This window comes from Pinus tabuliformis, chromosome 9, assembly GCF_031772625.1.
Source record: "Pinus tabuliformis cultivar Carrire ecotype Pingquan chromosome 9, CPIR1, whole genome shotgun sequence".
In the NCBI taxonomy this organism is placed as follows: Eukaryota; Viridiplantae; Streptophyta; class Pinopsida; order Pinales; family Pinaceae; genus Pinus; species Pinus tabuliformis.
Genome location: NC_142307.1, coordinates 912,708,452 through 912,724,556, shown reverse-complemented (window position 1 = coordinate 912,724,556; position 16,105 = coordinate 912,708,452).

The window sequence follows — 16,105 nt, the reverse complement described above, 5'->3', positions numbered from 1 at the left end:
AAGTCAGTAACTAAACGATACCAGAGTCACCCCCCAACCCTCTACTTCATCCAATTCTTCCTCTCCTCCTTCCTCTTCGCTTGATGAAGCTGGTAAAGCCAAAAATCAAGTAACCGAGAAGAAGAAGGAGAATAAGAAGAAAGAGAAGAAAAAGAAGGAGCCATAGGCGAAAAGGGGTGACCAGGCATCGTCTAGCGAAAATCCACACACTGCACCATCCAGGCCTAAATCGCCATGTCTCATTTACAAAGGACACCACTATCATCGAGATTGTCCTTGCATCCCTCGGATCTTAAGGGACTGGTCTCCTCGTTTGCACAATCCGGTGTCATCAACCTCTAATGATCATGTTGGAAGTACACCGTCAACTAGTGAAAGTGAAGCCCCTAGACAAAAAGGAAAATATAAATTTCCTTGTGAACTGTGTGAAGGTGATCACGTCGTCCACCATTGTCCCTTCTTAGACGAAGCTAAAAGAGTTTTGGACGACCGTCCGGTTTCACCGTTACAACTTCCTCCTGGATATAAGAAACTCTTGCCGAGTCCGTCACTAGTTGAAAATTCAGCTGACACGCCCTTGTGGTCGGCCGAAGCGTCTATCATTGAAGATAAACCATCTGAATCCACACCAAACGAAAGTCAAAAGGTCGAGGCGGCAGTTCACCCAGTCGTGCCTTCAAAGGATCAATCTTTAGATGATACAGTCACCGAAGAGAACAAGAACGACACCGTTCAAATTCTCTTCGTAAGGACAGACTCCAATGAACATGGGGGCAGTCTACCCTTTCCTGTACCGTAGGAAGGAAGTTCGTCAGAGTCATATCCGGCCGTTTATTCGGTCCCACCTCCAAGCAACCTGGTTGTTTCCTTTGACTGGAATCTACTAGGTAGACCCCGTTTACCGGCTAGTGTACCATTTCGAATCATTGCTCAAATATATAGAATGGTCATGGCCGGTACCATCATAGATGAAGGGGCTTTTGTGAGTATCCTTTCCTCAACTGCTTGGAAAGTGCTTGGTTTTCCATTGCTTTTGCTTGAGATGAGAAATCTAAGAGGCTTTGACAAAGGAACCAGTCGACCATTAGGGATGCTTCCCAATGTGTCGATAAAATTGAGATGGAAAACCGTTCACATGAACGTAATGGTAGTCCAAGGACCCCTGGATTATAATCTACTACTTGGACAAGAATATATTTATCGCATGGGAGCCATTGTCTCCTCACTCTTTAGAGTAATGTGTTTTCCGCACGAAGGAAGAGTGGTCAAGCTCGTAGACCAACTTTCATTCCCCGGTTCACACATAGCAAATAGTCATATACCAACCCTAAATGGTCTTTTCACGCAAGGAATGTCTCATCAATCCCTAGTCCGTCCTCCTGATGAGCGTGAGTGATTCAGAGGATATGACTGAAACCCAGGGGGCATGCACCCCGGTCTGCTTTTGGCAGGAAAACCTTGGGTATAGGGTAGGTTTCTGCGGAGGATATATGACTCGTCTGACACAACCATCCATTTAGGAAAATGGGATTAGGTTGGAATAAGATTCCATCGTCAAAGTTATGTGAGTGGAGGCGTCTACACCACTCACATTTGTCTATTTTGGTAGACATCGTCGAGGAAGTGTTTTGTTTGTGGCACAAATAGAACAATCCTTGGTAACCTAGAAATTTTTCGCTATACCTGGGGGCATGCAAACCTTTTGGCATGCAAGCAAAGCGAGACTATTTATTTTTTAAATCTGTAGGTCCTCTAACCCTTTAAACTCGTAGGATTGATCATTTCCTAACTTGCATAAAGAAAGGATGCGGAGCAAAGCCTTGTAAGGTGCAAGCTCCATAAAAATGGCATCTTAGATGAGACATCCTTATCATACGTCTGGATTATCGAGCAGTTTTAATGCGGAATTCAAGCTCGTTAAAAAATAAACATAAGCAAAGAGCAAATGTTCCTCCAAATTTTAAGCTCTTTAAAAAATGAACCAATTTCCATTAAATAACCATCGTGAATGTATTATCATCAGTCTTTGAAGCCTTGGTTGTGTTCTCATCATCACCTCCACTTGATTGTTTACCCCTTTTGAGGAACAGCTGTGAAGAGTGATCCTGTTAGCCACCCTTGTGACACTACCGTGATTGGGAAATTCCAAACCTTACCTGGAATCAACTGCTACCCGAATCTATCACTCGTTCCTCAAAAAACAAGTCTCTTTTGAGCTCTTTTCAATTGACTAATAAAATATGAAAAGATTGCTGAGCCATTGGCCTCTCCAGCTCGTTAAAGTGACCGGAAGTGTTATCCCTCCTTTAGATTTTAATCTTTTTTGGACTTGAGGGATTATTACACAAAAAGATCGAGCACTTGTTTTCTTTGGCTCGTTAAAAGTACCAAAAATTCATCCCTTTTGTATTGTTTTATACTTTTTCGGACTCAAGGGATTATGTGATGAAAAAGGATTTTTGAAGTTTCCTTTATGTCCCTTTTCAGACTCTCTAAAATTGAAAAGGACCGATTTATATTTGTCGTTAAACTCGTTAAAACCGAATAGCGACAAACTTGTCCATAACGAACAAGAATGAGTTTCACTATCGCTAGGCTCGTTAAAACATAGCGATGGGTTTGCTCGAAGGGAAAATTATAGAATAAGCATATGTTATCCTCCTCAAGCTTGACAAAAATAAAGAGGTACTGGTCAACAATGACTAGGGAAAAATTGGGAAGAAAACTTGAAGAAAGTTTATTGGTAGCAAGTTGCTCTTGAACATGACACTTTCACTCCGCATCCGAGTCAGGTTGGGTTGTTCCATTCATTGGACACCTCACGATGGTTCTGTCACACCATCCATATTTGGGGTAATGCTACCTATCCATCATGTCAGTGTCGACGATATGTTCAAGAGAAGTCGCTCAGAGATTTCACCTTTGTCTCACCCACTGCAATACATTCATGCTCCATTCTTTCATGACCACCACCCTGAACCTTATAAGACCAGATCGTTTTCACCTCCATTAAAATCATTTGCTCTGTTCCATGTCATTGATGTGGGATTCACTAAAGCCCTCCTATGACAGATCGCTTCTTGTCGACATCAGCTCATTATCCAAGAAGTCGATCTAGGAACAACCCTTTCAGTACTTTGAAGCTTGCATGCCTCAATGGCAAGTTTCTCACTTCCAGCGACAGGTTTACATCAATGGCCTTCGACCGAAAGATTTCGCGTGGTGTTCGACGCTAAAACCCTTATTCACACCACATGAATTGTACTGGAGCACCTTGAGGGTCATTATCATTATCAGTGATTCCTCTCGTGCCTGTTAACAACTTACATCATTGGCTGGTAATCAGGTGATGTCTTTCCATGTTCGACTCCAGAACATCTCTCACATGGATCGACTTGTACTTTGAGTGAAGATCGTGTTAAAAAATTATATATTACGAAGCAATGGAACACTAAAATATTGCAGAAATATAAACACAGAAAACCTATAAAACAAGAGAGACACAGATATACGTGGTTCACCCAGTTTTGGCTACGTCCACCCCGAACAGCCAGTCCTTCCTTTCTATTATCTAGCAAAATGAAGAGACACAACCTACAGAAAATCCGCTGTAATATCCTCTGTTTTCTCTCACAGTCTCACCTCTCTATTTCTCGCTCATAGAATACACATCTATATCTCAACCTCAAATATAATGCCCTCATACAAAGAGAGGGGGTTGCCTTCTAGGGAAAAAAACCCTAAACTAAACATAAGTTTTACCGTCAGATCATCTGCCTAATGAATGGCCCAGATTGACTAGAAATTACTATACTTTTACAAGGTAATTTTACATTTGTTTTTAGCTTTGGGGGCGCTGCCCCCCAGCCCCCGCTGGGGGACCGCTCGCCCCCGGACCCCCCAGCCGGGGGGATCGGCCCCCTCGGACCTTCGCGGGGGGGACAAGTCCCCCTCGCACCCCCCCGCGTGGAGGGGTGTACAAACTTCCTGGGGTATACATCTGGCTGAAGCAAAGACCTCTGAACAATCATGCTCCACACACAACAGATCGAACGAGATTGAAGACCCCGGATCTAGTTTCATCCATCCGGGCTGCGATATATATTCAGTAAAATAAAGACATGAAATGTACATCACTGCTGCACAGATAATCATCCAATCTAAGGGAGGATGGCTCTACCAGAATCATCAGTCTACACTTAGATGATTGTCTGTCTCATGTACATGAAAATTAATTTATAAAGTTGAGCATGGGAATGCCCGCCTCAGCTAGATCATGAAAATATTATGAAGATAATGTATTGTATTGTATCTTATTACAGGTCACCTTCCAGCTTGAAAAAACTTCGGATCCTCATGATAGAGCATTTCACCCGACATCAAAATATTAACGACCTCATGCTTTAGGGGGCAATTGTTATAGACATTTTTGGGCACTGCAACCCCAATCAAAAATGTCCATAAACCAAGGGCTCCTAAGTCCCTAAAAGTGTTGTTCCAACCCCTAAATGAACAAGGTCAACTGATTACAGCACCTCCCAGAAGTTCTCCATGAAAAACTACTCAGAATTGGTCAAAACTGGACCATTTCACCTGCTCCATGGTCAAAGTGCGTTGCATCCCACCTAAATACACATAGTAGGTGTCATGCATGTTGAAAAACCCTTCTATGGGGTGTGATGGGTGAGAGTGGACAAATGGCAGGGTCAATCCGCAAGGTGGAGGATCATGGAATCTTCTAGAAACTTCTCCTGTGACACTTGCCTCTCTGCATTCACCCAGGGATGAGTAAGAGATCATTAGTCTCCAAGTGGAATCAAGAACTATCAGAGAGAGGACACTAATCAAATCTCAAAAGCCTGACTCACCTCCCTTGCAAACATCTATATATGGATCCCTCATCCCAGAGATCCTGGGGCTGGAATTTTGTATCTTGTAAGGAAGTGTTGTTGGCTTCTTGATGCAATATCATAGTGTTGGGTGATCTAAGCATTTCATGAGGTGAAGAAGGCCTTTCTTGCTGAGAGGATGATGCTGGGTTAGAACAATTGGTTGTAATCCTCTTTGCTCTTTCTTGATTATCAATAAAGCTATTCAAGTTCTCCTCCACATTCTTGTATGATTGATGTTATATGCATTTGTGTGGTCAATATATATCTAGTTCTATATTGTTTATGATAATAGATCTATGTTCTTGGATAGTGTTATGCTGCTTTGATTCTACAGGTGCTCTATGAAGCTGGGTAGATAAGGAAGCGAGTAGCAAAGATCTATCAGAAGGGAGAGGAATCGAGCAAGGAACCAAGCGCAAGACAAAGGTTGGTCTCCTTATTCCCCTCTCATCTATTTCTCATAAAGGAAAATTAAAGTACTTTTAGTTTGTTTGTTTCTAAGGTAGCTATCAGCCTTAGTGGGACTAGCAGCTCTGCATAGACACTAGTTTTCCCGATAACAACAATGGAGTGCCAAGCAATCCCAAGTGTCCAACTTTCTACCAAAATCCAACCCCTACACTATGAAATTCATAAAATATATACATTTTCTCATCCTTGTACTAAGGGATTGAGCTCAACCATTTTCTTCAAAATAGAATTCGTTACATTAAACTTTGGTCGAATTTCTGAAAATAGGTGTTGATGATGAACTCATATCTCCTAAAACATAGTACTTGCTACAAAACTGAAAGAGGTTTTTTTAGATAATGTCATTTTGGAGAAAAAAATCTCTCAACTTTGGGAAATTCATTTCCAGTAGCTCGCAATATGTTCCACAAAATCATCTCTAAAACAGAAAATCATTAAAAAATTAAATCTGTGAAAATGAGTTGTAAAGATCTAGTCACATATCCCAATCCATGAAACCTAGGAAAAAAATGGAAGAGGGTTTTGTTATATGGCTCGTTCTTAACAAAAACTCCTTTGGGTTTGTAGAATTACTTTCCATCTGTTGTAAAATTTACCCGCACTAAAATGACGAAAACAATAAAATATATGAAAAATTTGCTTTGTTTTCCTCTAGGCTCCAAATATCATTGTATATCTCCCACATAGTAGCACCTGTGAATAAACCGAAGGAGGCCTTTTTTTGTTTAATATGTGATGAACAAAAATCTCTTTCACTTTTGAAAAATTCCTTACCATTATTTCAGAAATTGATTTTGTACTAAACTTGTCATTATGTGCAGCGACTGACCTCAAAACATGCATAACCAAGAATCACTCATTCATTTCTTCTAATCCAGGAACCGGTTATGGAGTGTGATATACCTTTGGAAATATTTTTCCAAGCTTCTTCTGATGGACACACTTGTGAAATGTTTTGTGCTGAACATCATGTGCAAAACATCTAACAAAACCAGACATAGTAAGAGCTCATGTTGATCCCTGGTGACAGGTTGCAAAGACTGGAACTAACAATTCATACAAGAATACGCATTCCTGTTTCTACAAATAAAACTTGCAATTGATGTTCAATGTAACTTCGAATCAGATGTCACTCATGAGTTAACCATGATAATGAATTATATTTAAATAACCAAGACTAGTCATACGTTGTATGTTATCACTGTGCACAAAAAACAAAACATATTTATCCTCATGCCAGTCACAACACTGTGATTCCAAACATAAAAAAAAGGAAAATGAATCTAAAACGAAAAGTGGCTTCTTCTTTACCGAAATAATCTTCTTTATTAGCACAATAAAATCGACCCCTCTTCTGCCAAAAAAAAGTCCCTTACCCATATCCAAAGGTAATACTTATGCAACAAGAAAAGTGACCCTCGGTCTTCCATGACTTTCCACCTTCCTGTTCTTTTCAATATAAAAACCAAAATATACAAACATAGAACGGTCAATGAAATCGCTGACACGTTGAGGCCACATTTGCGAGAGTGTTTTATTTCCTGGAGGAAATGAATGGATGTTGACGGAAAGAAGAATGACTGTAAGCCATGTCTTCGCACCTGGATCGACTGAACATTATTTCCTATTATTTCCTGTAGGAAAATGAAGACACTGCACTCATCACCAAACATCCGGCATGATTTAAGGCGTATCTGGAGGAAACAATAGCTTGACGGATCTTTGCTGTCAGGAGAACCTCCACTTTACATAGAGTATACCTCCATTATGCACTGTGGCGGTTCCATGTCCCTCTCTTACGAAGTATGTCTTGGCAATATCGACATCGGTGGTGCAGAGGTGTCATCTAGAGTCCTCAGAGCGACATAAAAACTCTTATACCAACATCTGTTCTGCTTCCTATCTTCTTAGAATTTTAGGATGTCCTACCCCATTCTGTCCAAAAACCACGACACATGACAACAAAATCTGGCTCGTAGAGGTATCATGTGGACAAGGCTTACTATTCATGCTATGATCATTTAAAGGCTGCGTTGCTTTCCCGAATTTCATTACCACCTTCTGATCCCTTTGCATCTCGAAGAATTATTTAGAGTTTATCTATATGTTGTCCATGTGTATTTACCTCTCTATGATTGTGATTGCATTTTTCAAATCAACTGAGCATTCAGGCTAGCGATCAATAATGACTTCATACTCATTCAAAGTTTTTTCGATGTGTTCATATGTTTCTTCGACAGATTGTGAGGTAGAGTGTTGTGCGGTTGTTTCTATCCATCGAGCCTTATCAAACTAGCATAGATCCATCAGACGAAGGCATTTTTCTAGGATCCACAGAACAATGTACATATGAAACAAATCGCTGAGCCTGTACCTCCTTTTCTTGGATAGGTATTTCAGGATGTAATATCCTTTTGCAAGTCAGCAGTCACAATTGAAAGCTTTGTTACAAGAGTGGAAGGGCTAGAGGGATGCTAAGAAATAAGAAATCACTGTAGTTTGTTTCTTAGCTGCCCACCGTGTATGCCTTCCCTGTTGGTTGTCATAAATTCCTCTGTTTCAGCTAGGTCTCGCTTGCATATTTTCTGCGCAACCATTCCTAATGCTTATGCATTAGCTCATCAACCTCACTTTTCTTCTCTTGGTCCTCGCCTTCAGAAACAATTAAAATTAGCTATGATTATGAGAGATATGATAGGAACGCGAAAAAACAAACCTAACCTTCAATAAAACTTTCAGAAAGAGACAGACTCTGCAACTGTGGGTTATATGAGTCCTTCCAGCTCTAAATCTCAAGAGGGCACGATGATTTTTTGGGGACTCATGATTAAAAATGGATTGCAACCATAATTGATAAACCATTGAACCATTCAGCTTTGAGGTCATAATTCCAGCTGACAACTACAGTTATCATTCAGAGAGATGAAAGGTCAAACTTCTCAAGGAACCCATTCAAATTTGCCCCCATAGCAGGTTTAAATAGGGTGGTGGTTGTGGCCACAAAAAACTCTAAAAGTGTTGTTCCCTGGAGGGAACAACGAAAATAGCAAAAAAACTCCAAAAAGGTGTTGTTCCTTTTAGGGAACAACAGGTGTTCCCTGGAGGGAACAACAGGTGTTCCCTGGAGGGAACAACAAAAGAACTCCAAAAAGGTGTTGTTTCTTTTAGGGAACAACAGTTGTTCCGTGGAGGGAACAACAAAAATACTCGAAAGTGGTTGTGGCCACAACACTACAGCATTTTCATCTACCAAGCCTTCGAATATGGGAATATTGAAGTTAACTTGTACCTTAAAAGGAGTGGCACGTCCAGAGTGGGTGTTGGATGAAGACGAATCACCTGTGGGTAACCGTCGAAGGATCTGGGCTAAGTTATCCATCACCACGTCCCTTTGTTGCTTGAGGGCTTCCTTGAGTAACATTTTGAAAGGATATCCTACCCCTCGATCTTTCTTTTCTTCCGCCATGGGAGGTCATCGGGTTTTACGAGGTTTATCTTGTAATGGTTCAACCAGATCAAGCCCTCACTCCTCATACCCTGACCTCATTGGGAACATGCAAAGAAAAATAAAGAAAGAGTATACCTCTCTAATACCACTAATATAAAATTAAACAGGAACACAACAACTTAGATATATAATCATAAACACAAAGATGTAGTATAAAAACACTTCATTTCATTAATAGAAAAATACTGAACTATGCTTACAAACAAAATGAAAATAAGATAGCTCGGGCGATGGTAGCTTATCTTTGAGAAGAGATGTGGCAGCTACATGCCTCTGAATTGTGTTACAACGAGGCTCAAGTGACTATTTATTATTGGAAAACATGAGAAAACCCTAAACAACCAAAGTCCTAACCCTAAGAGATGTAACACCGAGAGTTTGTTGGCCCCGTTGTGGTTAGTTGGGAAACCAACTTCCTGGGGTTGTAACTTGGTCATATTATCTCCGTTTGGCACGTACGACACCTTCTTGGAAAAGTCTCACTGAGTACTACATGTTTTGCCACAAGTCCTTGCCAATGGCTATGGGCTTACTGCAGACCCAAAAAAATGTCGTTTAGGGGGTCAAAATTTCTCCGGAAGTTCACGACCTGAAAAAATATTAAAAATAGTAAATGTTGAAATGAACAAGGAAACATATGAAACTTCTTGGGGGGTCTAGGTGGAATAGGTGGGTGGCCACCAATATCCACCTAGATCATCATCAATGAACAAAATAAGAAACTTATCTAAATATGGATGCAACACACTATTCATCAAACAAAAAAGTGTAGTTGGAGCATTAGTTAAGCCAAATGGAACAAAAAAAAACTCATAATGACCATACCTAGTCCTGAATGTAGTCTTGTAAATGTCGTCTTCTTTTATATGACCCTGATGGTATCAAGATCTCAAATCAATCTTCGAGAACATTTCTGCTCCCTTCAACTGGTTGAACAAGCCATCAATCATCGGTAATGGATACCTGTTCTTGATGGTAACTTTGCTCAACTGGCTGTAGTCAATGCATAATCTGAGAGTACCATCTTTATTCTTCACAAACAATACCCGTGTGGCCCATGGTGATACACTTGGCCTAATGTACCCCTTCTCCAACATTTCCTTCAACTACAACTTTAACTCAACCAACTCATGTGTGTTCATCCTGTAAGGTGCTTTTGATGTTGGAGCTACCGATGGAACTAACTCAATAGAAAATTATGCCTCCCTGTGAGGTGGTAAATTTGTAATGTCATCAGGAAATACATCCTTGAACTCTTGTAAAACTGGGTACCTGCTCAACATATTTGCATCCTCAACTTCCTTACCCTTATCACTATAAATGTGCACTACAAATAACTTACACCCTTTCCTGCAACTATGCTTTTCTTGCATAGTTGTCACCATCCTAACTGATGTAGCTTCTTCTTACGCTATAAGAATCTTGGTTCTCCATTGTCATCAACACACTCAATGGCTTTGTCATAATAGTCTACCTTGGTTTTATGAAGATACAACCAATCCATGCCCAACAACATGTTGTATGAACCCAACAATAATACATTCAAGTGTTTTGTGGTAGGAATATTGCTTAAATAAAATGCACAAGATCTTACCCAATTATGAACTATCTTCTTCATACCTGTAACCAACTATGCTAACCAAGACTCTGCATGCAATTACTTACTCAAACCACACTTATCCACCAAGTCTAGACTAACGTAGCTATAATTAAATCTAGGGTCAATCAAAATAGAAATAACTGGATCATAAATCTTACCATCCATCTTAATGGTAGATGCATGTTGATCTGCATGTTCATTATCCAATGTTGCATAGATATGTGGAATACTATGACCAACATCTCTAACAATCTATACGTCATGCACATTGTATATCTTAGGCCTACCACTCTGTTACTATGGACAATCTCTCCTACGATGATCTCCTCCACAAGTCCAACATTGCACGGGCTTCTTATGCTGCTCCTCAGATTTGTGTCCCTGTCCTCTATCTGAGGCATTGAACCTCATAGGTGGTGAAACATTTTCCTCTATTCTTTTCATTACCTCTCCCATATAGTTTAGTCTCATTTCTACACTTCGATTGGTCATAATAATGATTCAGCTTTTGGATGGCCTCTTGTCATGATCTACGCTCATCTAAATCAATCCTAACTTTAAATGCCATCGATAACCCATTGGTGAATATCTGAATCTTGGCCTTCTCCTCCTTGAGGTAAGGCACATACCTCAGTAATTCCAAGAACTTTCTAGTATACTCATCATCTGTCATGGATCCCATCTTTAGCTCATAAAATTCTTTACCCATTTCATCAAAGCATCTCTCCAACAAAAACTAATTCTTGAATAACCACTCAAACTAATTCCAAGTAAAATCTTCCTCAATTATACCTCTGACGTTCTTCACATATTCCCACTGGATGTCTTCTTTACCTTTGAGATTGAATGTAGCCATTCTAGCCTTCATGTTTTCTAAATAGTCATGCAACCTGAAAAACTTCTTCATGCCTAGCAACCGTGCCTCTACATCTTGTGATTTCTTTACCTCTCCATCAAAAGTATTTAGATTTTCTTTATTAAATTCATACGGAAAATACCCCTTATCATTGCTCCTATAAGGATGATAATGATATCGATCATCATGCATATCGAAACTAGAACTAGAACGGTATCTATGACTATCCCTTCTCCTATTAGGAGTGTCCAACATTCTTCCATCTCTTACTATGTCATCACTATCTAACATGTGACCACCATGTGACCTATTGCCATATGCCCCATTAGTTTGGTCTTCCTGCTCATAGTTGACCTGACGTGGTACCTGTCACTGCAAATCTTAGTATATTCTAGGAGGATACCTTGTCTACAAGATCAACAAATAAGAATGAAACATGTATAACATAATCATGACAACATACAAAAATTAATACATAAACATATGACCATGCAACCATCATTCTAGCTATGGTGCAGTCATCAATGTATGAGCTTAACAACAACACACACCACGACCTCATGCATGACAACAACCACTGCATCACTATACTCTTGACCACATGGAAACATGATCATGAATAAGCAATACGTAACCAACTACACATATGCATAAATATATATGATCAAGCATGAGTGAATGATAGTCGAAATCAAACCTACAAGAATGATACATGCAACCAAGCAAACAATAATGTAACCAACATGCAATATTCTAACGAAAATAACTACACCAATACGTGTAAGAAACATAGAACAACATATAACCAGTCGTACACTCACGACTTGCATTCCACATTGAGCAACTCAAGTTTCACATGATGACATCACTACAACCATGATCAACATCGTGCAAATGCAACAAGCGCATGTAATGAAAATGTGAGAGACACACATGAAACTAACATTCATGCATGACCAACACATAGCCCGTCTAGTCCGAGGGGTGAACCATGCTCTAATAGAACTCTGTAACACCCTCCACCCACATCTACCCAAGCAACCAGACAGCTAGGGTAAACATACGACAAGAGGTCACTATTATATGATTCGACCTCCTAAACCACATTAAGGAAGTGGAACTAATGGAAACACATCATATAGGCATTCGATATTAGCTACAATACCCATAGGAACCAATCCGATACTTTAGATTGCTTTCCCTTAGGTCCCACTCAAATTTTGGACAACTTAAGCCTTAGTTGCTCTCATGCTATAGGCATGACAACGACAAAAAACTGAAAGTCACTCTCACAAGCTTGCCTACGAGTGACTAGAGACTAAATTTTTCAGTGCTATGCCAGCGACTCTTGGATTTGAGCCTCTTTTTTAGGCCTAGAACCTAGGTCACTTCCCAAAATTTAACCATCTCTTCAGATCAATAAAATAACATGGAAGTGACACTACTAAAGAAAATCCTTGTTCAAGGCCTTAACTAGACCCCTACTAGCCATGACAGTATTTTCATGAAACATATCATGAATATGTAATCTACAAGTGTAAATAACTGTTCTGAGCATATGGATCTCATACTTAGTTGAGAATCTCTAAGAACCATTGATGCCTCAATACATCAACTTCCATTTCATTCATTAGGTCATAGATACATTGATCAGTCAATTACAAGTAAAAACATGATGAAATCCACACATAGCTATTGTCATAAAACACATACCTAACCATCATAATAGCAACATAAATACTCATGAAAATAAAACCATATAGACAACATATAATCCATCAAAATTCTCATATAGATACAAGGAGAAATAAACTTTCATTAATGATGCAAAATCCATACCCAAGATGGGACTTCCATGTTCGACCCGACCATAGAATGGTTGAACAAAATCTCTCTTCAACTATTCACCCCCATGCCACATTCCAAGCATGAATGTGGGATATCATAGAAAACATCAATCAAAATCCATGTAGGGCTTCTAGAGGTAATCCACCTCAACCCCTCAAAGATTGATTCCACCTCATGATCAGACATAACCAAAACCATCATCAGATCGGTCTCTATCCCAACCATCTAGTGCTCTAGATAATTTGTCCAACCAATGCTCTAGGACTAGTAACTCAACCCACATCTTTTACCAGGATCCAGAGCATTTTTCCAACCAAGGCTATGAGACTAGTAACTCAACTCACCAAGGGATCCAGAGCATTTTTCCAACCAAGGCTATGAGACTAATAACTAAATCCAAGCTAAGGAAACATGAGAACCAAGAAAAGCACAACAATGAAAAATGAACCCACAATCACCAGGGCTATCCAAGAAATGACAAGGCTAGGCAATCAACTATCAATCCCGCCTATCCTCCATGCCAATGATAGATCACAACCAACAAACCACAATCATATCGCTTGCATGCCAAAACTAGTGAACAAAAGATACATGCAACTTGGCACCTAGAAAAAAATCTAATGTAGTTGTTGATCCTGATGCCCTCCTATGATTTCCCGCTCTTCTTTTTCCTCCTTCCTCCAAGAATCCAAGTATACCACACCCACCAAGAGTTCTCCAAAGAAACTCTAGGTGTCCAAGAGTATGAGAGAGAGCTCCAACACTAAACTGACAAAAGTTTAGCAATTGATCTTGAGAAGCCTTTTTATGAATGAGGCCTCTATTTTCTTCATTTTCCATTGTTTTCCTTCAATTTCCTCCTCACATGCAACATGTGACCTTTCACCTCCTTTTTCTCCTAATTTCCATTATTTTCATAAATTAATGTGAAAAAATGACATTTTTCCTTTCCAAAGCCTCAACCATTACTTTTTCCGAATTCCTTAGCCATAAGCAATCAAAAGTGATCCCCATCACTAGGATTTTGCCCAACATTCAACTTGGAATAAGTGTACCATCATCTGTGGTTATTATTTTGTCTTTATTTACTTTTATTACATGGATATTTCACTAGGGTTGTTACAAGTGTGGCAAGTGAGCATGAGATTGCTAGATACATAACCCTCCTCCCTTATCCTCAGCCCAATCCAATTCCTCAATGTGTCTGCCCCCTGTGCCACCTCCTCCCTTTCTCGCTTGAAATCCATGCGAATTGAGAATTTCACCATACACAACAACCATTGTAATACAAATTTATCGATTTAAATCTATTCCATATATAGCCATTTCATTTGTTTGAAACTACCTCTGGTGAAAATGCCAACCAAAGTGAAGACCTCCATGCACTTACAGTGCTCCATTCCCAATGCTTACTAAGAAATCCTCCATCACCCGCATCAAGAAGTGTTGTAGTACTCAAAAACCCCTCATTTATTTTTATTTTAAGCTATATAATAAATAATGGGGGCCCTTGTTTCATATTAGTAAAACTCTTTAGTGTTCAATAAAGATAAGGGATTTTTTATTTTGTAATAAAAAAGCCTCCCACTTGAAAGTTTCTCTTATTAGAACCTAAGTATCAGAGTTCCAACCTTAACAAAGTTACGATGAATGAAAACCCTGATAGGGCCGCCTTTTTGTTATTAAATTAATGCATAATGATAAGATTCATATTGGATCATTATAATAGCATAACTTTCCTCATTATAAAGATACGCTAAATTCATTCTCTGATCAAACATTCCTCATGGTTATTATTATTATTAAAAGAATTTTTTCTAAAAAGTGAAGTTAAGTCAAGCACTTCCTCTTTAAAATAAATACTATAAGAGTTGTTGGCCCCATAACTGCCACATGGCATATTAAAATCCAGAAATATCGTAAATTTTATGGTGTGTCATGCTAAAAACTCCCGATATCTCGAATCTCCAATACTCAGCACTTCTACTATCCCCTTCCTCCAATATTCAATATTCTCGATGCCTCCTTCTTTCAATACCCGATATATCCGATATTCGACCCCTCTGATATCATGAAACGTCTGATATTCCTATCCTCATCCTATATCGCGAATTTCATATCGGGTGCTTGCTCTTTAAAACCCTAGTATATTATCACTTATATAGAAGGTTTGATATCACTCCTTGCCTTCACTTATTATCCATTATTTCTTTAAAAAGTGTTTTATCGAGAGTTTTCTATATCGTTACTTTCTTAAGTGAAGCCAAGTGATTTATCTGATATATTTCCTTCGATAAGCTGATGTGTGCATACCCATTTGAATTCACGTTTTTATGTTTAATATACAAAAGTGGTGAATTTGTGGTTTTCAAGATTATGATCATCTTCATTCATTGCAATTAGATTTTATCATAATTTTCCCAGTAAGAAAAAAATAGTTATGTAAAATCATTATTTGCACTATGTATTTTAGGTGAAGAAATTTTCGCTCAGTCTTGTGTTTTTCATTATAGGGTAGTCCCAATAAGCACAACTCAGAGGAAATTTCGAAAGTGGCTAAAGAAAATAAGAAACTTTTTACTCAACAACAGTCGGTTGCTCCACCAGCTGAAAACCCTTATACACGAGGATTGATTTATGATACAATATGTTCTCTAGATGCTAGAAATTCCTCTAGGGAATCCATTTATAAAATATTTGAGGATGAAGGACCTTGAGTCACAGAAAGAACCATCACAATTGAGGATTCAACACTAGTCTCTGATACAACTTACAATGGTGTGTAAAATTCCTTTTTTGTATATGATTGTAGTCCAGCCTAAGATCCTTCCATATACAGATATGATCTGATGGGTTTTTGATAACTTAAGTATTATAGAAAGGAATTTCTTCTCACAAAATCAAATAGTTATCGTCTCATTCAGTAGAAA